Below are 25,036 nucleotides of genomic sequence, written 5' to 3'. Positions count from 1 at the left end.
GCTCACTCTGCTTTCCACTGCAGTCGTGCGTTCTCTAATCTTTTGCCTTAACAGGGAAACATCCGATCTCAGTCCACCAAATTGCTCTTTAAGAGTCTTCACATAGGCTGTGCAAGCCTGTACAGTCCTAAGTATTTTAGCCAGAGTTGGTTGTTCAAGCTCCTCACTGTCAGTGTCTGTATGGCGGGAGGGGGGTTGCTCTGATGAAGTTTCAGACTCTCCCTGCCATCCAGTGTGCAGTGTACTCTGCTCTAATGTCTCATGGGCTGCTGCCTGGGATGGCTCTGCAGACCCCCCTGCACCCTGTTCCTGGTGTCTCCCCAGTTTCTGGGAATAGTATAACATGTCCCTTGGGTAGTCTTTACCCTGATGTTTCTGTGCCCTTCTGCTGGACCCCTCTTTGGTCTTTGCACTGCCCTTCGGTGTGCGCTGTGCAAGGGCCACGGCAGCGCCATCTTGGATTTCGGAGGTCATGTTTTCTTCATTTTTCTTTGCGTTCCCATGGGTGCAGAGGGCCTGTGGGTGGACCGGGGGGGCGAATGGATCGGTAGCCAGCTGGAAAGCCATGTGTCAGCGCCGGATCACTGCTGGCAGAGGATCGGTTGTCTGTGCTGGAGTGGAGCAGTGAGACACACGTCTTCTCATGTCCTGGCCATGCCCCCTTAGGTTTAAGCAGACCTTAGTGCCTATGCTTTCAAGTACTTCACAAAATCAGCATCATGCAAACTGGACCTGTTTCTTTGTGGTGTAATGCAGTTTGGCCGGGAGCTTCTAAGGATATGTATAGATACAGTGCATTTAGTATAGTCATTGTCAGGTACAACCAGTGCTATCAGTCTGAACTGTTTAAAATTTAAATGACCGTTGTCATTTAAATAATCCTAATTTAATTAAGTGTGTCTAAATGTATTTTTATTGGTGGTCTAAACCAGGATTTCAGCAGATCTCTGCATCCATACTTATTAGCAATAATAGTCCAGGCTCTACAGTGTCCTTATTGAATGGTCTGTTGTATCATTGAAATTAGGGCAGGTTAGAACATAGCCTCATGAAATCCTGTTAAATAAATTCACACGACTCCTCCTTTCAGATTGGCTGTTGCCCATATCATGTAAACTCTGGTTTTCCTATACTCACTAGCAGAAGAATTGCTGGAAAACCATCTATTTCTTTGTCATTCACTAGTATTTAGAGTTCACTTCCACTTTCCTTAGCATCGTTTTCAAGAAAAGAGACATCCCTGACTCATCAGGGGATTTTCGGAAAATTGCAGAGGCGTATTCTTTGCATATCAATTTCTAAGAAATACTAAGAAATACTGCCTCGCTCTTACAGAACTGAAAGTAGTCTCCTAATATGAAACCACAACATACAGAAGATCATACTGAACAGAAAGCTGGGGAGCACTGCTCCTCTGGGGGTACCTTGCTTCCAGACTGTGTCTCCCTCCGCTGGTTAGCCAATGCCAAAGCTGCGAGCCCTTGTCAAAGAAGAAGGTACTGGAACAACAGGTTATATTTCAGTTGCTGTCTATGTTGCTCGTGTGTATGCTATAGAATTGCTGTGCTGCTTTTAGAAACAGATAACTGATGATGACTTGAATATACAATGCTGTGAAAAAATATTTGTCCCCTTTCAGATTTTTTTATTTTGTTGCATATTTGTCACACTTAAATGACTCAGATCATCAAACACAGTTTATTATTACACAAAGATAACATGAGGAAAAACAAAATGCAGTTTTTAAATGATGGTTTCATTTATTGAGGCAAAAAAGCTGTCCAAACCTGCCTGGCTTTATGTGAAAAAGTAATTGCCCCCTAAACCTAATAACTGGTTGTACCACCCTTGGCGGCAACAACTGCAATCAAGCATTTGTGATAACTGGCAATGAGTCTTTCACATTGCTGTAGAGCAATTTTGGACCACTCTTCTTTGCAGAATTGTTTTAACCGCTTCAGCCCCGGCAGATTTTACCCCCTTCCTGACCAGAGCACTTTTTACAATTTGGCACTACGTCGCTTTAACTGACAATTGCACGGTCGTTCAACACTGTACCCAAACTAAAAATTTTCCTCACAAATAGAGCTTTCTTTTGATGGTATTTGATAACCTCTGCCACTTTTATTTTTTGCCACATAAACAAAAAAAGAGCGACAATTTAAAAAAAATATATATATTTTTTACTTTTTGCTATAATAAATATCCCCTCAATTATTTTTTTTTTTAAATGTCTACATCAATTTAGGCCAATATATATTCTTCTACATATTTTTGGTAAAAAAATCACAATAAGCAGATATTGATTGGTTTGCACAAAAGTTATAGCATTTGCAAACTATTGTAAAGATTTATGGCATTTTTATTATTATTATTTTTTTTTACTAGTAATGGCGGTGATCTGCAATTTTTTGTGGTAATGCAACATTGCGATGGACAGATCGGAGACTTTTGACACTTTTTGGGACCATTGGCATTTACAGTATACAGCGATCAGTGCTATAAAAATGCACTGATTACTGTGTAAATGTCACTGGCAGGGAAGTGGTTAACAATAAGGGGCGATCAAGGGGTTAACTGTGTGTTCCCTCACTGTGTTCTAACTCTATGGGGATAGGATTGACTAGGAGAGGAGCCATGTTGTTTTTCCTACTTAGCAGGAACAAACAATATGGCTCCTCTTCTCTGACAGCACAGGGATTTGTGTGTTTACACACACAAATCCTTGTGCTGGTGCTCATGTACACGACCACGTGTGGCCGGCGGCGATTGTGCCCGCCGACCACTGCGCACACATGCCCTCTAGTGGGCAAAAAAGGGTATTACGTATTTGCACAGGATTTCACCCAGGAAAGCCACGAAAGCCATTGTGCCGCAGTATATCTGCATGACACAGTTGGCAAGTCGTTAACTCGGCCACATTAGAGGGTTTTCCAGCATGAACGGCCTGTGTAAGTTCATGATAGGGCATCTCAATTGAATTTAAGTCCGGGCTTTGACTAGGCCACTTCAAAACCTAGTTTGCTTTGTTTGAACAATTTTGAAGGTGGACTTGCTGTTGTGTTTCGGATCAGTGTCTTGCGCATAACCCAAGTGCACTTGAACTTGAGGTCAGAAACTGATGTCCAGACATTCTCCTTTATGATTTTCTAATAGAGCTCAGAATTCATGGTTCCATCAATTATGGTAAGTCGTCCAGGTCCTGAAGCTGCAAAGCAGCCCCAGACCATCACGCTACCACCACCATGTCTGACTGTCGGTATGATGTTCTTGTTATGAAATGCTGTATTGGTTTTATGCCAGATGTAACGGGATGCACACCTTCCAAAAAGTTATTTTTTATCTCATCAGTCCACAGAATATTTGTCTAAAAGTCTTGGGGATAATCAAGATGTTTTTTGGTAAATGTGAGATGAGCCTTTGTGTTCTTTTTGGTCAGCAGTGGCTTTGGCCTTGGAATTCTCACATGGATGCCATTTTTAGCCAGTCTCTTTCTTATTGTTTAATCATGAACACTGATCTTACCTGAGGCAAGTGAGGCCTGTAGTTCTTTAGATGTTGTTCTGTGTTCTTTTATAACCTCCTGGATGAGTCGTCGTCATGTTCCAAGTTATCTCCATTTGTGGATAATGGCTTTTACTGTGGTTCACTGGAGTTCCAAAGGCTTTGAAACCCTTCCTAGACTGATACATGTAAATTACTTTGTTTCTAATCTGTTCTTGATTTTTTTAGATTGAGGCATGCAGTGTCGGGACAAGGTCATCCAGAGCCCAGGGCAAACATGCCAAACTGCACCCCCCGCCCCCAAGGTGTATGAGCATTATGCATCATCACAACCCCCCCCCCCCCCCCAAAAAAAAACTGAGCTCTAATCTTTTTCACCCCCCCAGCATAAATCCCCCTCCTCCCAATGCAAATCTTTTCCCCTGCTGAAATCCCCCCCTCCCAGCACAAATCTTACCCCCCCTCCCCCAGATCCCCCCAATTCAAAAATCACTCCTCTTAGCACAAATGATCTACCCCTAAGATTACCCCTCCCAATAACCCCACTGGAAATCCCCCCTTCCAGCACAAAGCGCCCCAATCATCCTTCCTAACACAAATCTTCTTCCCCCATTCCTTCTCCCCCTAAATTTTAGCATACCCCCAAATTTCTCCTCCTAGAACAATACTTACGCCCTGCTGCCCCCAAATCTCCCTTTCCAAAACAAATCCCCTCCCCCGATTTCCTTGTGGTGCCCCCCCACCTCACATGATACCACAGTGCCCAGGGCAGCCGTCCCTCCTGCCCACCCCTTTTCCCGGCCCTGGAGGCATGATGTGTGGCTTTTTGTGATCTGTTAGCGTGCTTAACTTTGTCAGACAGCTTCTATTTATGCGATTTCTTGATTCAAGAGGTCTGGCAGTAATAAGGCCTGGGTGTGGCAAGTGAATATTAACTCAGCTGTCCAAAAAATTGTGGTTAATCACAGTTCATTCATTAATCAGCATGGAAGGGGGCAATTACTTTTTCACATAGGGCCAGGCAGGTTTGAACAGCTTTTTTCCCTTAATAATTGAAATAATAATTCAAATTTGTTTGATGATCTGAATCATTTAAGTGTGGGAAATATGCAAAAAAAAAAACAGGAAGGGGACAAATACTTTTTCACAGCACTGTAAAATAGTAAGGTTTTAACTTTAACTGCAAAAAAATAATAATACAGCAGCCTTATAGGGGGCTCAGAACAGTAAGGGTTAATTTACATTTGCAGTTTGGGGGGTGGTAAAATCCCATAGTTAAAATGTGTTTTTATTACCCCCCAACCACACCCCCCTTTAGCCGCAGTGGCCAGGGGTGTATAACCACTTGCCGACCGCCTCACGCCGATGTACGTCGGCAGAATGGCACGGGCAGGCATAAGCACGTAGATGTACGTGATTTGCCTCCCGCGGGTCGGGGGCCCGATCGGGCCCCCGCCCGGTGCCTGCGGCGGTCGGTTTTCGTTCGGGAGCGATCCCGGACGAGGGGACGGCCATTCATTCATGGCCACCCCCTCGCGATCGCTCCCGACGAATGGAAATCCCCGGTGACATCACTTCCTCTCCTGTAATGTAAACACAGGAGAGGAAGTGATGTATTCTCTCCTCCGTGTCGGTATTTTTCGTTCCGACACGGAGGAGAGCGGATCAGTGAGTTGCACCAACACATCCCACACACAGTAGAACATGCCAGGCACACTCACACCCCCCCTTTACCCCCCGATCACCCCCCCAATTACCCCTGCCCCCCAGTCACAGTGACACCAATGTCATTTTTTTTTTTTTTTTTTTTTTTTTTGCATTGGTGTCATTTGTGACTGTAATAACTGTTAGGGCAGTTAGGGTTAGCCCCCTTTAGTTCTAATGTACCCCCCTAACCCCCCCAATAAAGGTTTAACCCCGTGATCACCCCCCGTCGCCAGTGTCACTAAGGCTGGGTTCACATTGCAGCGGTTTATGAGAACGAATGTGATTCGCACCGCACTGCAGTGCAAATCACATCCGATCTCTGTGCGATTCGAGTTCAGCCATTCGCCGCACCCGCCGCACCCGCCACACCCGCCGCACCCGCCGCAAATTCGCACGGGACCCTTTTTTTGGCCCGCAGCAGAATCGGATCGCATGGGTGTTCACACCATGCGATCCGAGTTTGCAGATCGCACTGCGATATGCGAACTGATCTGGGGGTGTCAGTAACATTTCACTGACACTCCCAGCAGTTCGCATAGGGCAGTGTGAACTGCCGCCGGGAGGCATGCGATGCGGGAACCCGCCGCGGATTCGCGGCGTTTCCGCATCGCTCCAGTGTGAACCCAGCCTAATAAGCGATCATTTTTCTGATCGCCGTATTAGTGTCACAGGTGACGCTAGTTAGGCAGGTAGGTATTTAGGTTCGCCGCAGCTTTTTATAGCGCTAGGGACCCCCATATACTACCGCATAAAGCCCCCTGATTGCCCCCTAGTTAACCCTTTCACCAGTGATCACCATATAACTGTTACAGGTGACGCTGGTTGGTTAGTTATTTTTTTATAGTTTCAGGGCACCCGCCATTTATTACCTAATAAAGGTTTAACCCCCTGATCACCCGGCAGGTGTCATTTGTGACTAATAACTGTTAGGGCAGTTAGGGTTAGCCCCCTTTAGTTCTAAGGTACCCCCCTAACCCCCCCAATAAAGGTTTAACCCCGTGATCACCCCCCGTCGCCAGTGTCACTAAGGCTGGGTTCACATTGCAGCGGTTTATGAGAACGGATGTGATTCGCACCGCACTGCAGTGCAAATCACATCCGATCTCTGTGCGATTCGAGTTCAGCTATACAGATAGTATGGCTGAATTCGTGTCGCACCCGCCGCACCCGCCGCAAACTCGCACGGGACCCTTTTTTTGGTCCGCAGCAGAATCGGATCGCATGGGTGTTCACACCATGCGATCCAAGTTTGCAGATCGCACTGCGATATGCGAACTGATCTGGGGGTGTCATTAACATTTCACTGACACTCCCAGCAGTTCGCATAGGGCAGTGTGAACTGCCGCCGGGAGGCATGCGATGCGGGAACCCGCCGCGCATTCGTGGCGTTCCCGCATCGCTCCAGTGTGAACCCAGCCTAATAAGCGATCGTTTTTCTGATCGCTGTATTAGTGTCACAGGTGACGCTAGTTAGGCAGGTAGGTATTTAGGTTCGCCGCAGCTTTTTATAGCGCCAGGGACCCCCATATACTACCGCATAAAGCCCCCTGATTGCCCCCTAGTTAACCCTTTCACCAGTGATCACCATATAACTGTTACAGGTGACGCTGGTTGGTTAGTTATTTTTTTATAGTTTCAGGGCACCCGCCATTTATTACCTAGTCTCACTAGTGTACCCCTAAATTTAGGGGTGTCTACTTTCTAAAATGGGGTCATTTGGGGGGGGGGTTTGTGCCATCTTGGCATTTTATGGCCTTCAAAACTGTAACGCCCTTAGAAAGCCTGAAGGCGGTGCTTGGTTTTTGGGGCCCCGTACGCGGCTAGGCTCCCAAAAAGTCCCACATATGTGGTATCCCCGTACTCAGGAGAAGCAGCAGAATTTATTTTGGGGTGTCATTTCACATATGCCCATGGCATGCGTGAGCAATATATCATTTAGTGACAACTTTGTGAAAAAAAAAAAAAGTTTGTAATTTTCCCGCAACTTGTGGCAAAATATAAAATATTCCATGGACTCAACATGCCTCTCAGCAAATAGCTTGGGGTGTCTACTTTCTAAAATGGGGTCATTTGTGGGGGTTTTGTGCCATCTTGGCATTTTATGGCCTTCAAAACTGTAATAGGTAGTGAGAAGTGAACTCAAAAAATTACGCCCTTAGAAAGCCTGAAGGCGGTGCTTGGTTTTCGGGGCCCCGTACGCGGCTAGGCTCCCAAAAAGTCCCACATATGTGGTATCCCCGTACTCAGGAGAAGCAGCAGAATTTATTTTGGGGTGTCATTTCACATATGCCCATGGCATGCATGAGCAATATATCATTTAGTGACAACTTTGTGAAAAAAAAAAAAAAAAAAAAAAGTTTGTAATTTTCCCGCAACTTGTGGCAAAATATAAAATATTCCATGGACTCAACATGCCTCTCAGCAAATAGCTTGGGGTGTCTACTTTCTAAAATGGGGTCATTTGTGGGGGTTTTGTGCCATCTTGGCATTTTATGGCCTTCAAAACTGTAATAGGTAGTGAGGCGTGAAATCAAAAATTTACGCCCTTAGAAAGCCTGAAGGCGGTGCTTGGTTTTCGGGGCCCTGTACGCGGCTAGGCTCCCAAAAAGTCCCACATATGTGGTATCCCCGTACTCAGGAGAAGCAGCAGAATTTATTTTGGGGTGTCATTTCACATACGCCCATAGCATGTGTGAGCAATATATCATTTAGTGACAACTTTGTGTAAAAAAAAAAAAAAAATTTTTTTTTTGTCATTATTCAATCGCTTGAGGCAAAAAAATAAAATATTCAATGGGCTCAACATGCCTCTTATCAATTTCCTTAGGGGGTCTACTTTCCAAAATGGGGTCATTTGGGGGGGTTTTGTACTGCCCTGTCATTTTAGCACCTCAAGAAATGAGATAGACAGTCGTAAACTAAAAGCTGCGTAAATTCCAGAAAACGTACCTTAGTTTGTAGATGTGACAACTTTTGCGCAAACCAATAAATATACAATTATTGACTTTTTTTTTACCAAAGACATGTGGCTGAATACATTTTGGCCTAAATGTATGACTAAAATTGAGTTTATTGGATTTTTCTAATAACAAAAAGTAGAAAATATCATTTTTTTTCAAAATTTGCGGTCTTTTTACGTTTATATCGCAAAAAATAAAAATCGCAGAGGCAATCAAATACCATCAAAAGAAAGCTCTATTTGTGGGAAGAAAAGGACGCAAATTTTGTTTGGGTACAACATTGCATGACCGCGCAATTACCAGTTAAAGCAGCGCAGTGCCAAAGTGTAAAAAGACCTCTGGTCATTTACCAGCAAAATGGTCCGGTCTGAAAGTGGTTAAATGTCGCAGCCGCAGTAGGAGTTATACGCCCTGTCATGGTTGATGGGTGTAGCACCTGCCAAGCATGACCCATTCAAGTGAATGAGACTGCTCTGCAAGTGCCCTGCATTTACTTGAATTATCAGGCGGTAACACCCACCAAAAGCAATAGGGGATTTATTTTGTGTTGCAGTATGTGTACATCTTTGGCTGCTGTCTCAGCAGCTAAAGGAGGTAAGGATTGGGGGTGGTAAACTCAACCACCTGGTTTTACCACCTCCCCCCCAACTTTACGTGTGAATTAACCCTAAGGGTGCCGCTGTGGAATTCAACTAAGCCCTCTTTCACAAGTGCAGCAGGCACTGCTACTCCTCTGAAAAGCAATCCAAGTGTGTTTGACAGGTGGTTAGGAAGTATTATGTTGCCTCCTCACCACCTGATTTAAACCTGTGATTGCCGTGCAATGCACACTATTGCGATACAATAGTACAGCAATTAAAGGATTAACTTAGGTGTGAGGAGGCGACACTGTGCTCAGTGTTCTCTGACTTCTCTCATGTTGTTCAGGTAGATCTCCACCTCTTTAAGGTTGTCTATCCCTACATTAGGGTGTGCATACCAAATCCTGTGCACACCAGCTGCACAGGATACACTAGACCTTAGTGCTGCCAGGCAGAAGTGCTAACCACTTAACTTTTAATGGTAGATTTGATGTTAAAAATGAAGGACAGTCTGTCTGGTAGGATAGGTCCCAGCATCTTATATCTTTTCAAAATGTTCCAGTGTTTTTTTATTATACTGTATGTTGTATCTTAGATATATGAGAATTAAAAATGACCTGCTGCAGTCTTTTCTATAGTCTTCTGTATTGACTCCTAGGTACATGTATGTATTAGGTATAGCCATTTCTTCACATATAAACACTGTGCGATAATATGTAGCTATTTGTATTGTTTTCCTGTGTGGGCTAGTGTGAGTGAGTCAGTTGTAATCTAAGTAAAATAATTGACACCTATCCAGACTTCCTGACACCAAAGATGGGGTTATGTATGTTGTAACTTAAACACGGTGGTTCAACAATTTTCACACACATCCTGTTCTTGTATTATCGTCTCCTCATTCCATGGTGATGGTACTGAGGTGTCTGTGCTACCAATGGGTATAATTGCTGGGGTATCTTCCTGACAGTCTTTGAAACTGAAGAAGTGGCTTTGAAAAAGTAGCTTAACAAAATGGGCACAATACAATAAACATTCCCCAGTAACCTAATAGTTGAAATTCTTACCACCGTACTTACAGTTTACAAATGTCAATGCTGCTGGCTCCTGTTCTCTCAGCGCTGCTTCCCTGAATTTCCAGGCTTTACTGGAAACAGTAGACAATAACGTTTTGACTTTGTCTCTAAGGTATTAGTGAATTAAGGGGGAGGAGCAGAATACTGCCCTGCCACCCTAAGCCATGTGACTGAGTTGCAGGGGAGTGCCTTGCTACCCAAGGTTATAGTGTTGTGTGTTTCTATTTATGCAACCAGTACAGAGAGACACAGCTATAGTTCCTGCATACAAGTGTCCTCTATAGGACACTACAAGTGGAAGGTGCCACCCTGAAACAGGAAACCTGGGGCAGCAGTCCTGGAACCAACTTCAATTGGAAACATAGGCAAGGATTAAAATTTAATATCACTTTAAGTGGCACACTGCATTTTAGGAAACACTGGCCCAGATTAGTCTTCAAGTGGTTCTAAAGCTGTATCTCCCCAACACCCCACCCCCTTCCTTATACTTACCTAAGCCCGATCCCGATCCAGTAATGTGCATGAGAGCAGTGGCTCTCACCTCGATCTCTCTTCTTACTGGGCAGACAGCGGGAGCCATTGCCCCCCCCCACTGCTGTCAATCAAATGCTGTGTTGAGGGGGCTGGCCAAGCCGCCTGGTCTGTGTCAATGAATGCAGATAGGGTGGCTCAGGAGTGAACCCACATGAGTGCCCCCATAGATAACAGGGGGCACTCGCCGAAGAGGAGGAGCCTGGAGCGCTGGTGGGGTACGCTAGAAGAAGAGGATCAGGGCTGCATTGCACAGAGCAGGTAAGTATGCCATATTTATTAATGAAAAAAAATGAAAGTTTAATGTTACTTGTATTATACATTTTAGTACATGGCTTCTTATGTTAGTGCTTTGTCAGGATCTATCAATCCGCGTGTTAAAAATTTCTCCTGGTAAACAATTTTGCTTCAGGAAAATACTTTGTATTTACTTAATACATTTTTTACATTTTATTTATCTTTTTTATATACTGCGAGCACTTATCAAACAGTACAATCATCTGTCTTGTCCTAAAGGAGCTTGTAATCTAATACTTCAAATTAACATTCCAAAATATGTGTGCATTATGGGAGGAAATAACAGCAAAGCTATACAAATATAGCAAAAACATACAAACAACACTGATAATATCCTCATTAAAATTTGATTTAAAGACACCACTACATAGTTATGGTGCTAGCCACTAGTCATATTCAGGTTCGCTGCTCCCAAAGGTTTGTAGCAAATCCTTTGGGTCTGAGGCTCACAATACCTGTGAATTTATGGGAGAATTTGCCAGCCCAAATTTTAGAGGACCCACAATGTACTGTCTGACCTCAACTGTGGTCAGCAGCAGTGATGGGACAAGGTCATCAAGAGCCCAGGGCGAACATGCAAAATTGCGCCCCCCCCCCCAAAGATCTATGATTATGTGTCAGCAAAAATCCCTTCCCCCCAACAAATCTTTTGCCCCCCATTCCCCCCAGCTCAAACCCTCTCTCTCCCCATATGCTCCCAGCACATATCCCCCCCCCCAAAAAAAACATTCCCCTCCAAGCACAAATCCTCTACCCTTCAAATCCCCCCCTCCTCCTAGCACAAATACTCCCCAATCATCAATCATCCCTACTAGCATTACTCTCCAGTTACTAACGCGTTTCATCATCACGTCTTCCTAAGAGGGCGTGGCCATGCAACACGGCTCATTCTATTTGAAAAAGAACCTCCGGAGTATCAACCCTGGATGGTCATGTTGAAACTGCTCAAAACAGACATCACCACAGCCAGTAATATACCAATACAGAGCCCTCACATATGCAATGAAAAGCACCGATCTGCATCAGAAGGCACAGATCAAATAATACTTTTTTACATATTAATCACATTGAAGTCAGATTTCTCCGTTCCTTTTTTCCAACATATCTCCTACCCATGGGCATAGATCTGCACATTAGTAGCATTATACTACTGCTCATACTAATGAGAGTACTCCAAATAAAAAGTGTTATTAAGAACACATTTTAGAAAACTGATAAACACAAAAGAAAAAAATTAAGACATTTTGTAAGGATTTAGGTGATTTTACATAACACAGACCCACAGTCTACAATGACTCAGGGAAAAGTAGAAGTAATTCCCTCTTTAATAAATAACTAAACAGGTAATACTGGGAAAAGGCCAAATGTACCAGCACCTCAAATGAACACACCTAAGAGAGATTTAAGACCTATATCCCCTGTTCAGACTAATAGGGGAAGAGATAATAATCATTACTTGAGAGGTAATATTCAAATGTTACATCATCAAAGAAATGATCAAAATAACACAGGTCATTGGGAACCCTATAAATACTTACAATAGGTAAGGCCCTTTGGAGAATCTTAGGAGTTAGTCCACCCCACATTCCCCACGACCTTCTTTTTTAGGGAGAGGTATGAGAGGTTATCTAATAGGATGTGAGAGCTGACCCTGGAGGGGACATCCACCACAATCCTCCTATCCACCAAGAGGACAGGAATGGTGAAATCCTCCCATTTGGGAGAAGCCCTTCAATCCATCAGGACCTCCAATGATAAGAGATGGAGAGGGTGTAGAGCTGGACCAAGGGTCCAGCAAAAAAAGGAGAAGGGAGATAGAATGAATGGGATATACAATTTAACTAATGTTGAATTAACAAAAAAATTGTTAAAAGGTGTTTTCATATATATATATGAACAAAACAAATTTCACTCCTGTGACCCAGAGTAGAAGCCCAGCCTAAAAAGCTCAGGCTGGACTTCTCTATGTGTATTATTTACAAAAGCATATTAGAAAACTAAATATGAATAAATACTTTCTAGGTAGTAAAATTATAGTAAATAGGAATTTTGGGAGTTGATAGCGGATTGAAGAACAAGTCTCTATTCAACCAACCACAACTTTGAATCATTATGTCGAAGTATTTAAACAACTTGTTCTAAAAGTTTTGGAAGAGGTAGTTCCCAAAAATAATGTCAGTCTTAGATATATTCAGGAAGGCATAGAGGCATTGGAGAACAAGGAAGATGTTGTGATAGTGATAATCCATCCTGCTGATAAGGGAGGGGTGGTAATTTTAGAGATTTTTTTTACCACTCCCAATTGTTGAATATGCTTTCAGACAATGAAACTTATGCCCAATTAGATACTACTAATAGGTATAGGAGGGTTCTTAATAATCTAATAAAATATGGTTAGTATACATGAGTTTTAACCAAGAAGGAAAAAAGACATTTGTTACCCAGCTTTAGTCGAATTCCCACGATATACACATTACCAAATATACACAAAGATCCTCTGAATCCTCCAGTCAGACCGATTGCCAATGGCATTGGCTCAGTCACATCAAGAGTAGATCAATATTTAGACCATTTTTTGCATAAATACAAAAGCTTACTTGAAAGACACTAGAAACTTTTTGCAAATGTTAAAAGAGGTAATATTGCCTGAACATACTGAGATCTTCTTGGTAACAACTGATGTCTCATAGTTTTATACGGTTATTCAACATGACGATGCATTGCTGGCCCTAAATTGGGCCTTTGGTTGGAGGAATGATCTACCTTTTGCAAAAAAAAGGTTTCTGAGGATGGCATTAGAATTTTGTCTATCACATAACTATTTTTGGTGTGATGGCAAATTCTATACACAGAAGAGAGGTGTTGTGATGGGCGCGAAATTTGCACCCAGCCTTGCTAATCTCTTCATGAGTGAATGGGACGACAAATATATTTATTTTTGGAAAAAGTAGAAGTGAGCTTTTATTCTACAAATGCTTTATAGATGATATGTTTTTCATTTGGTCTGGTACAGAAGCTTCTTTGATTGAGTTCTCCTATGAGTTGAACACCAAAAACAACAACATCAAATTAGAGTACCATTGCAGTGATGAACAAGTCAACTATGTAACCATTATGAAACAAAAGAATCAATTGTATACAAATGTTTTTTCAAATCCACTGATCGCAATAGTTAACTCCCCATGAGCAGTGGCCACCATCCATTGTGGTTGAGGAATATTCCAAGGGGCAGTTCATGCATATCAGGAGGAATTACTCCTCATACGTGGACTTTTGGGCTCAACCACAATTACATAGAGGTTCCTTGAAAAAAGGATATAACCCCTAGCAGCTAGATAAGGTGATTCATGAAGTAAGTTCAGTAACACAGGAATCATGTTTAGTAGAGAGAAAAAACCTAAGGATGATTATTATCTTTAAGAAATATATTCTGAATTAAGGTATTCTGAAAATGCATAGGATTCTTAACAAGGCCCTCACAGGTGACCTACCTTTTATTTATAGGAAAACCTCTTCTTTTGGTGATAGTGTGGTTAAAAAAGTTCTGGATCCACTGAGTAGACCTCAAATGTTCTGGGATAGAAAGGCTACTATGCATGTAGAAAATGTAGGGTTTGCCAGCAAGGCAATACACATATTAGAGGTCTAACTCGATTTAGATCGACTGCTAATGACAGAGAGTTAGAGATAAAGGAATTTATCTCCTGTATGTCCACTCATATATTGCATGCACTGGAGTGCCCATGTGGGCTAATGTATATTGGCAGGACCAAAAGAACTTTCGGTATACGCATTTCAGAGCATATACATAATATCTTCTTAGGCTTCAAGAATCATAGCATCTCCTTACATTTTAGACAACAAAGATAATAGAAACCCCGCAGGACTCATATTTTAAATGATTTTTAATTCATTTTATTTGTGTTCATTTTTATTGTAATAGTTCATCTACCTCTGATTCATTGTCAAAACTTATTTGAATTTTTGTTCGCTGATGGTCTGTTCAGTAACTATTTATTGCATTATTATTAATTATTATTAATTATTGCTATTTATTGCATATGATGTTTTACTCTGAATGATTAAGCTTGTGAAACATGCTAGTGATATTTTAATTTTAAATCTAATTCTAATTTTATGTTGCTAATCTCTGTATTCCACCATTCTCGTGTCTTGCACTTTTGATATGAATGAGGCAGACCACATGTAGTGAGCTCTAATGTAACGTTTTTATTTGGAGTACTCTCATTAATATGAGCAGTAATATAATGCTACTAATGTGCAAATCTATGCCCACAGGTAGGAGATGTATTGGGAAAGGAGAACGGAGAAATCTGACTCCAATGTGATTAATATGTAATCTTAAGGATAATTCGATCTGCGTCTTCTGACGAGATCTGTGCTTTTCATTGCGTGTGTGAGGGCTTAGTATTTGTATATCACTGGCTGTGGTGATGTCCGAGTTGAGCGGTTTCGATATGACCATCCAGGGTTAATACCCTGAAGGTTCTCTTATAAATAGAATGAGCTGTGCTGCGTGGCCACACCCTGTGACAAAGATGTGATGACAAAACACATTAATGGTGACCACATGGCCTTACTACACTGTCGGCGGCTTGTGACTCGTCCCGGGAATCACCGCGATCAGGTTATCCAGGAAGCAGTGAGAGTACACAGGCTGGCTGGACAGCACTACTCTATTATTCAATGAGATTTTGTCTTTATAAGCACCATTTTAATCACGGGGGGGGGGGAGTTTGAATAAAATTTCAAAACAGGATTACCCTATGTGGTTTGTCCCCACTCTTTTCATGTTACATGGATAATTACGATCTGAGGAAGACCCTTCATTAGGAGTGACACATGCCAACAAAAGAAATACAAGGCTTATTGAATTTGCAGTTGTGGTGAGTTCATTACCATAGGGGAGTGACGCTCACATGGTGTGGTGGTGATAGAATTTAAAGATCCTATCTGTCCTATAAACACTTTCTAGTGGATGCATGCTGCATTATCCATCTCTAAGAACTTTTACAAAGAGTGATATACACTGAACTGTTCAAGCATACAGTGCGCTTAGCACTAGGAGAGCTTTGCTAATGCTGAAACGATCATTAGTGTCTTTTTTTGCATAAGTTATATGGTTTTATTTGTTTTATAGCAGCAGCTTATTCTGCATAGTTAATTCAATTTAGTTTGTTCATCTACACATGAGCGCTGGGATCAGAAGAGCACATTTTTTGCCAAGTTTTGGGAAAATAAAGAAAGAAAAAAAACTGAATTTTTATATTTTTTTGAAACAGCTGTCAATTAATACAATTTTCATACACACAGCATGATTTACACCCAAAACACTCTCTGCTACTCCTGACGGCCATCTGCTGCATGTATAGCTGCTGTAGCATTGACAATGTCGAGTTACACCTGGTGGGCAGGTCACAAATCAGGCGGTTTACTTGCATTTCAGCCAACCAAGCACTCGCTGTGAATGACTGCCTGAAATGGCTACAGACTCTTCTGGCCAGCTTTAGCACATCTTGCAACCCTGGGTACGTATTTAGTAAACACTGCACCACCAAATTGAGGACATATGCCAGGCATGGTACATGTGTCAACTTTCCCTGTCTAAGGGCGGACAGAAGGTTTGAGCCATTATCACACACCACCATTCCTGGCTCCAGCTGGCATGGTGTGAACCACTTCTGGGCCTGTGCCTGCAGTGCGTCAAGAATCTCTGCTCCGGTGTGGTTCCTGTCCCCTAAACACACCAGCTGAAGCACTGCATGGCACTTTTTGACATGACTTTGGGAATAGCCCTTTGAATGCTTAGGGGGTTCCTGATGTTCATAGGACAATTCTACAGAGGAGAGCATGGAGGTGGTGGGGGAGGAGGAGGGGGTAATGCTCACAGGTCTGGTATCATCACCACCAGCTCTATGGAGATGTGGGGGGCACAACAAGCTGCAGCACCGAGCCCTGTCCTGCATCCTTTTGAGTTGCAAGCAGCGTTACACAGTGTGCTGTGAAAAAAATATATTGTCCGTGCCCATACTTGCTGGACTACATGTCAGCAGTAAGGTGGATTTTATAGATGACTGCCTTGCCCAACAAAGCCAGAACATTTCCTTCCATGTGATGGTAGAGAGATGGAATGGCCTGCTAGGATCGGAGACACCCTGTACTATACCATCATCCCTGTCAGTGGAGGCTGCTGAGAGCCATTACTCGGTATAGCAGGGGCAGACTGAAGTGGGTAAGGAGGAGGAGGAGGGACAGATTTGTGCCCCTTTTGTGTGGCTTTTAGGTGCTCTTGCCAACAGGCTGAGTGGTTGGACGTTAAATGCCTTGTTAAGCATATGGTACCCAAATGGTTGGTGTTTTGCCACATTTGATGTGCCTGAAACACAGTTTGCAGATAGCAACAGTGCGATCTGCTGCAGATGTGCTGAAAAAGGCACCCACAGTTGAGCTTTGGCGAGTGAGCTGGGAGATAACAGCTGCAGAATGTGATGGAATAGGATGGCTGCTCTCTACTCTTTCTTGATGTCGGGCTCCTTGGGGTTGTGCCACCTCACCTTCAGTTTCTTCCTCTGCTCTATCTGGCACCCAAGTTGCATCAGTGATCTCATCATCTCCATCTCCTCCATCTTCATCATTACCACTACTACCACTACAAACTCACTAAACCGAGGAAATTATGCCCTGCCTGAGGACTGACCACCATGTCCACCTTTGCCTGTGGACACATTTGTTGCTGGCCCCTTTACAGTGCCAAGGGAACATCTGCCTCTCCTTTTTGTCCTCCCAGACATTATTGGGAGGGAGGGGTCGGTGCTTATAAGCAAATGTAAAGAAGAAGTTTAAATCTGTACGTAGATGCACTTTAATCAATGTAAAGTGGTGTATGGTGCACTTTAATTTAAGTACTCACGCTACACAGACCTACTGCACGTATACACTATAATATACTGCAATATAATGCGCCAAACGTAGAGTGATGCACAGAACTATATGACGTTAAACTGGCAGTAACACACACAGAACTATATGGCGTTAAACTGGCAGTAACACACACAAAACTATATGCGTTAATCTGGCAGTAACACACAAAAAATTATATGGCGTTAAACTGGCAGTATGGCAGACAAAACTATATGGCGTTAAACTGGCAGTAACGCACACATAACTATATGGCGTTAAACTGGCAGTAACGCACACAAAAGTAAATGGCGTTAAACTGGCAGTAATGCACACAGAAGTAAATAGTGTTAAACTGGCAGTAACACACAAAACTATATGGCGTTAAACTGGCAGTAATGCAAATAGAACTATATGGCATTAAATTGGCAGTAATGCACACAAAACTATATGGTGTTAAACTGGCAGTAACGCACACAGAACTATATGGTGTTAAACTGGCAGTAACGCACACAAAACGATATGGCGTTAAATACATGAAAAAAAGGAAAACTGTGGGACTTTATAGATGTCGAAGAAAAAAATTTAGTATTTTGTAATTCTAAAAAATATACTTTATTGATGTCAATAAAAACATTATCATAAAAAATCCCTTGTTGCATATCAAATTCATTTCATATACATATACAGACACTACCACTCTACATGTTTCGCTTCGAGTGAGCTTCTTCAGGAATATCTAGAGTGCTGTATGAAATGATTACTGAGGAAAGTAAAACAACAACAAAGATGGGATTAATTACTACAGAATTATAATTAATTACGATTTAATCAAAAACAGGGGTGCATAAAGATACACTTATGTATATATTGAATATCGCCAAAAACAAATTTTACAAAGAAAATAATATTGTTGAAGCATGGAAGGACTTACCAAGTATGAAAACTTTGCAAAATGCGACGCCTGAGCTTTTAATTTCTAGTATTTCAAGCAGACAACTCCATATATTGCAGGGGGCGAAGTAGATATAAACGAACTGAATGCTGAAAAGGAAGCATATACAGTATGTTTATATATAGTATATGTATGGAAGGTATACCGGGGACATATCCCCTTTGCCCACATATAATTGTACATCTATATAACTCTATATTTAAACCCAGATTGTCCTAAAAAGGAGATAAAAGGTAGTGGTAAAAAATTACCTGGATTGATGCTGGTAGTATCAAAAGGAAAGGGAAAATATCATTCAGGCTGAGTGTTTAAGCCTGTGAGGAAAGAAAAATTGCCCATGTAAATCTGGGGTAGTAGAACCCAAGGCTGTTTGAATGTCACTCCACCAAAAGAAACCCAGTATTTGGTTCCCCTGGATGGAATTTGCATCGGAAATTACTTGCCTGAAAAACAAGCCAGATGAAAAGTGGTATTTTTTGAGAAGATAAGGGTTTGTGCATAATAGAAGAGTTTACCATAAAATAAATAGTTCAAAGAGAGCGAGTGAACAGCAATCAGACAGCATAGCATGTTCAGCTTACCTATCAGTAAAGGATGTAGCTGGTGTGGAGGGAGAGGAGAGATATACACTCTCTCTATTGTGTGGGCCCTCTGATAGATGATGGCGTTGAGAGCTGCGTTCATAACCCCCCGTTCTGGAAGCATCTGAAATCAATTCCAGAACGCGGACGTCAACAAGGATGCTAGTGCACAAGCGCAATACAAGATGCGGTAACGATGTATCAAGCATGCACGATCATCAGATCTGCCATCTTGGAAATTGCCAGCACATCACGAACGCTGCTGGGTATAGGGACCCAAAGCAGCACAGCAATTGTAACAACTTGCCCAGGAGGGAGACAGGGCTGGAGGCCTAGCTGCAAAGGAGCTCAACCTAAAAAGGGCAACATTAGACTTAAATGGGCTCCGATCAGAATTTCCTACTTGAAATAAGAAAAGACTGGTGCCCGGGGCGTCCTTTTGGTTACCAGCTTTCCAAATAATCGAAGCCGCTCTGCTGGGTTACCTTCAGAGAAATTGTTCGAAAAATAGAATTTTTTTATTTTTTAATAATGAATTAAATAGAAAAATATATACCGGTATTTAGGTCCATCTTAATGCTTCAGTACAGAACTGCATACATTAATTGTGATAAAAAGTATACGTAGTCACATATTAAGAAAACTTCTTTTTAATGCGGATAAACACGCAAAAAAGATATATAAAGGCAAGCAGTTATAGAAATAAGGAAAACATTATTTTTCAAGAATGTAGTTTTTCCCTAGAGGGTACACACAAGTGTTGACAGTGGCAGTGACCCACCTGGCTATTTATGTAAAAGTACAGTATATTAAAGATAAATCACCAGCTAAGCCCACAGAATCTGACACTTTAGGAGAATAAATTCCCCTGTTCCCCACCACTTGCTGTGGTTCCTCCTGCCAGCCATGTCACTACAGGACACAATTTATCTTTGACTAAGGAAGGGTGAGATCCTCTGGCAATTTTATTAGTGTCTTTGTCTTCATTTTAGGAATTTTCCCCTCATTTCTATCTGGAGACAGGATCTTAATAGGAAATCTCTTCAATAAAAACATGTCAGAGGTTCTAGCCCCTCATCACTTCTAAAATGTATAGCTCAGTTATATGTTCAAATGTTAAAACTTCTGTTAATTTATATTGCAATGTGTGCCCTTCCTGTCTCCTCCAGTCACCTCTAAATTCAAAATAGTAATATAAATTTGGTTAGATTTGGGCTTTAAAATGCATACAGTATACTTCATATACTAAATATTCAAATAATTATTGTATTTACAGGGTGTTAATATCAGGTTTCACTTGGATCACACTACTTATCTATCAAAACATGTTTCCCAGTGCTAAAGCTTCCATCCGATTTTCAAATGGCTGCATTTGTAGATTCCAAAAACCAATATAAGAGAATAATAGTGATTTTTTGAAGTGACATTAAAGGGGAGTTAAGGCTAAATAGAAGTCTTGTTAAAAAAGTTGCCTATACCCTTGTAGCACACCCGGCGTTGGAGCTGCAGATGAACAGGGATCCCTCATTCCTGCACAGCCAAGCACACAGACTCTTCACAATAGTCAGAAAACAGTCCTCAGCTATGTTTTTGCTGTTGCTTTATTAGAGGGTTAACAACTTGGATGGGGATAGGGGGGTTATGGGATGCCTACGTGACTGTAATGCCGTGTACACACGTAGCCGACTATCCGACGGTCTTAGTCTGGCGGACTTTCCGAACGGGCTACTTGCCCACACAAGGCACTTTTTCAGCGGACTAACACGGCGCACTAAGTCCGCCGTACTATCCGCCCTACTTTTGAAATGAACGGACTCGCCCACGCACGCGGAGGAAAGTCCGCTCATTTCGAGCGCGTCTCCAGGTAGGCGGGGCCCGCGAAGGAGACATCGCTGGCCCCAACACCTGGTATGGACTTAAAGGGGAACCTCAACGCCGAAAAAAATCGGCCAGGGTTGTCGGGAAGAGGCCCTTGTCCTCATCAACATTGGGACAAGGTGCTTTGGGGTGGGGGTGCCGCGCGCCCCCCCTTCCCCAAGGCGCCCCCCATGTTGAGGGCATGCGGCCTGGTATGGCTCAGGAGGGGGCGCTCGCTCGTCCCCCCCTTTCCTGGCCGGCCGGGTAGCGTGCTCGGGCAAGGGTCTGATGTGGACCTGGGGGGACCCCCACGCCGATTTTTTTCAGCATTGGGGTTCCCCTTTAAGTCCATACCAGGTGGCGGGGCCAGCGATGTCTCCTTCCCAGGCCCCGCCTACCTGGAGATCTGCTCGAAATGAGCGGACTTCTCCGGTCGGGAAAAGTCCGCTCATTTCAAAAGTACGACTGACTGGCACACACACGGCCGGATTGTCCGCCAAAATGCGAGTCCGGTGGGAAGATTGGAGTGCAAAACTACTTTCTAAGTCCGCCGTACTTACGGGTCAAAAAAGTATGCCGGAGGCTACACACGGGGGGATCGTCCGGCGGACTTCAGTTTGCCAGACTTTTCTACCCTATTGTTTGATCGTGTGTACGCGCCATTACGAGAAATTCAAGGACGAACTTTAATTGTACAACTTCTTCAACTTCTTCCTCCGCCACACACTTGCTCTACTTCATACAGCTTCTGCTGGTTCACTCCTGAGGGAACTTGACAGACGCCTTGTCAGTTCAGTTTTGACCAGGCAGGAACTCACAGTCCCTTAACAGCAGCACATATGGAGTGATACAGAATGTGATCTTTCCTTCTGCCTCCCCTTTTGGTTGCTGGTCCCAGCTCCACCCCTTCAGGCAATGTCAGCCCACCTGGTTGCTTCTCTACACCAGTCTGCCCGATTGACTCTTCACCAGCCCACCTGGCTGACTTTCTCTGGAGATCTCTCAGGAAAAAAATGTAGAAGACTTAAGCCCTCCGCTGTCTTCAAGGGAGACTAGCTACATGTGGCAGTCTCCCCTCTTTGTTAGTCCCCACAGTGTTTCTCTACTCGCTCTGTCCTCTCTTTTCTCCTGTGCCTCCAGAAAAAAATCCCAGCCCAAGGCAGGACACCCCCCCCCCCTCAGACTAGGGGGTACCCTTTAGATTATATTTTACCTACTCTACCAATATTAGTAGCACACACACTAGAGCAGGGGTGTCCAAACTTTTTTCAAAGAGGGCCAGATTTGATGAAGTCAACATGCCTGAGGGCCGACCATTTTGCCTGACATTCTTTGAACCATTAAAATTCGGGCTAAATGTTTTCGTCCGTGCACTAATACACTGCCCAACAAGAATTCTCTTGCCTTTGTGGCTGTGTGTGGTAAAGAGATGAGCTCAGGTGAGTTATTTGGATATACTGTATTTATTGGCGTATAACACGCGCCTTCACTTTAACCACTTCCCGACTGCCACACGACGATGTACGTCGACAGCATGGCACGGGCAGGCATATGGGCGTACATGTACGTCCCTGCCTTGCCGCGGGTCGGGGGCCCGATCGGGCCCCCGCCCGGTGCCTGCGGCGGTCGGTATCCGTGCAGGAGCGATCGGTGATGAGGAGGCGGCCATTCATTCATGGCCACCCCCTCGCGATCGCTCCTGACGAATGGGAGTGAAGCATTGCATCACTTTCTCTCCTGTAATGTAAACACAGGAGAGGAAGTGATGTAATCTCTCCTCCGTGTCGGTATTTTTCGTTCCGGCACCGAGGAGAGAGCATCGGTGAGTTGCACAAGCACTACACTACACAGTAGAACATGCCTGTAATAACTGTTAGGGCAGTTAGGGTTAGCCCCCTTTAGTTCTAATGTACCCCCCTAACCCCCCCAATAAAGGTTTAACCCCGTGATCACCCCCCGTCGCCAGTGTCACTAAGGCTGGGTTCACATTGCAGCGGTTTATGAGAACGGATGTGATTCACACCGCACTGCAGTGCAAATCACATCCGATCTCTGCGATTCGAGTTCAGCCATTCGCCGCACCCGCCGCAAATTTGCACGGGACCCTTTTTTTGGTCCGCAGCAGAATCGGATCGCATGGGTGTTCACACCATGCGATCCGAGTTTGCAGATCGCACTGCGATATGCGAACTGATCTGGGGGTGTCATTAACATTTCACTGACACTCCTAGCAGTTCGCATATGGCAGTGTGAACTGCCGCCGGGAGGCATGCGATGCGGGAACCCGCCGCGGATTCGTGGCGTTCCCGCATCACTCCAGTGTGAACCCAGCCTAATAAGCGATCATTTTTCTGATCGCTGTATTAGTGTCACAGGTGACGCTAGTTAGGCAGGTAGGTATTTAGGTTCGCTGCAGCTTTTTATAGCGCCAGGGACCCCCATATACTACCGCATAAAGCCCCCTGATTGCCCCCTAGTTAACCCTTTCACCAGTGATCACCATATAACTGTTACAGGTGACGCTGGTTGGTTAGTTATTTTTTTATAGTTTCAGGGCACCCGCCATTTATTACCTAATAAAGGTTTAACCCCCTGATCACACGGCGGGTGTCATTTGTGACTGTAATAACTGTTAGGGCAGTTAGGGTTAGCCCCCTTTAGTTCTAAGGTACCCCCCTAACCCCCCAATAAAGGTTTAACCCCGTGATCACCCCCCGTCGCCAGTGTCACTAAGGCTGGGTTCACATTGCAGCGGTTTATGAGAACGGATGTGATTCGCACCGCACTGCAGTGCAAATCACATCCGATCTCTGTGCGATTTGAGTTCAGCCATACAGATAGTATGGCTGAATTTGCGTTGCACCCACCGCACCCGCCGCAAACTCGCACGGGACCCTTTTTTTGGTCCGCAGCAGAATCGGATCACATGGGTGTTCACACCATGCGATCCGAGTTTGCAGATCGCACTGCGATATGCGAACTGATCTGGGGGTGTCATTAACATTTCACTGACACTCCCAGCAGTTCGCATAGGGCAGTGTGAACTGCCGCTGGGAGGCATGCGATGCGGGAACCCGCCGCGGATTCATGGCGTTCCCGCATCGCTCCAGTGTGAACCCAGCCTAATAAGCGATCGTTTTTCTGATCGCTGTATTAGTGTCACAGGTGACGCTAGTTAGGCAGGTAGGTATTTAGGTTCGCCGCAGCTTTTTATAGCGCCAGGGACCCCCATATACTACCGCATAAAGCCCCCTGATTGCCCTCTAGTTAACCCTTTCACCAGTGATCACCATATAACTGTTACAGGTGACGCTGGTTGGTTAGTTATTTTTTTATAGTTTCAGGGCACCCGCCATTTATTACCTAGTCTCACTAGTGTACCCGTAAATTTAGGGGTGTCTACTTTCCAAAATGGGGTCATTTGGGGGGGGTTTGTGCCATCTTGGCATTTTATGGCCTTCAAAACTGTAACGCCCTTAGAAAGCCTGAAGGCGGTGCTTGGTTCTCGGGGCCCCGTACGCGGCTAGGCTCCCAAAAAGTCCCACATATGTGGTATCCCCATACTCAGGAGAAGCAGCAGAATTTATTTTGGGGTGTCATTTCACATATGCCCATGGCATGCGTGAGCAATATATCATTTAGTGACAACTTTGTGTAAAAAAAAAAAAAAGTTTGTAATTTTCCCGCAACTTGTGGCAAAATATAAAATATTCCATGGACTCAACATGCCTCTCAGCAAATAGCTTGGGGTGTCTACTTTCTAAAATGGGGTCATTTGTGGGGGTTTTGTGCCATCTTGGCATTTTATGGCCTTCAAAACTGTAATAGGTAGTGAGAAGTGAAATAAAAAAATTACGCCCTTAGAAAGCCTGATGGCGGTGCTTGGTTTTCGGGGCCCCGTACGCAGCTAGGCTCCCAAAAAGTCCCACATATGTGGTATCCCCGTACTCAGGAGAAGCAGCAGAATTTATTTTGGGGTGTCATTTCACATATGCCCATAGCATGTGTGAGCAATATATCATTTAATGACAACTTTATGTAAAAAAAAAAAAAAAAAAATTTGTTGTCATTA

The 25,036-nt window shown here is 43.7% G+C and overlaps 1 long non-coding RNA gene across 4 annotated transcripts in view; it reads left to right on the top strand.

Moving 5' to 3' along the window:
* Positions 1 to 1,198: 1,198 nt before the first annotated feature.
* Positions 1,199 to 25,036, top strand: part of LOC143974098 (uncharacterized) — a 141,473-nt gene continuing 117,635 nt past the window's right edge. Inside the window, exon 1 of one of the 4 annotated variants that reach the window (XR_013272162.1) lies at positions 1,199 to 1,496. This is a non-coding gene — a long non-coding RNA (uncharacterized LOC143974098). The remainder of the gene's footprint in view (positions 1,497 to 25,036) is intronic. The other 3 variants (XR_013272164.1, XR_013272161.1, XR_013272163.1) reach the window with 3 other exon arrangements.

The sequence above is a fragment of the Lithobates pipiens genome, unplaced genomic scaffold (assembly GCF_037356315.1).
Source record: "Lithobates pipiens isolate NorthernLeopardFrog02 unplaced genomic scaffold, aLitPip1_a1.2 Scaffold_13, whole genome shotgun sequence".
Taxonomy (NCBI): Eukaryota; Metazoa; Chordata; class Amphibia; order Anura; family Ranidae; genus Lithobates; species Lithobates pipiens.
Note: the sequence above shows the minus strand (reverse complement) of the source record. Positions and strands in the feature narration are given on the sequence as shown.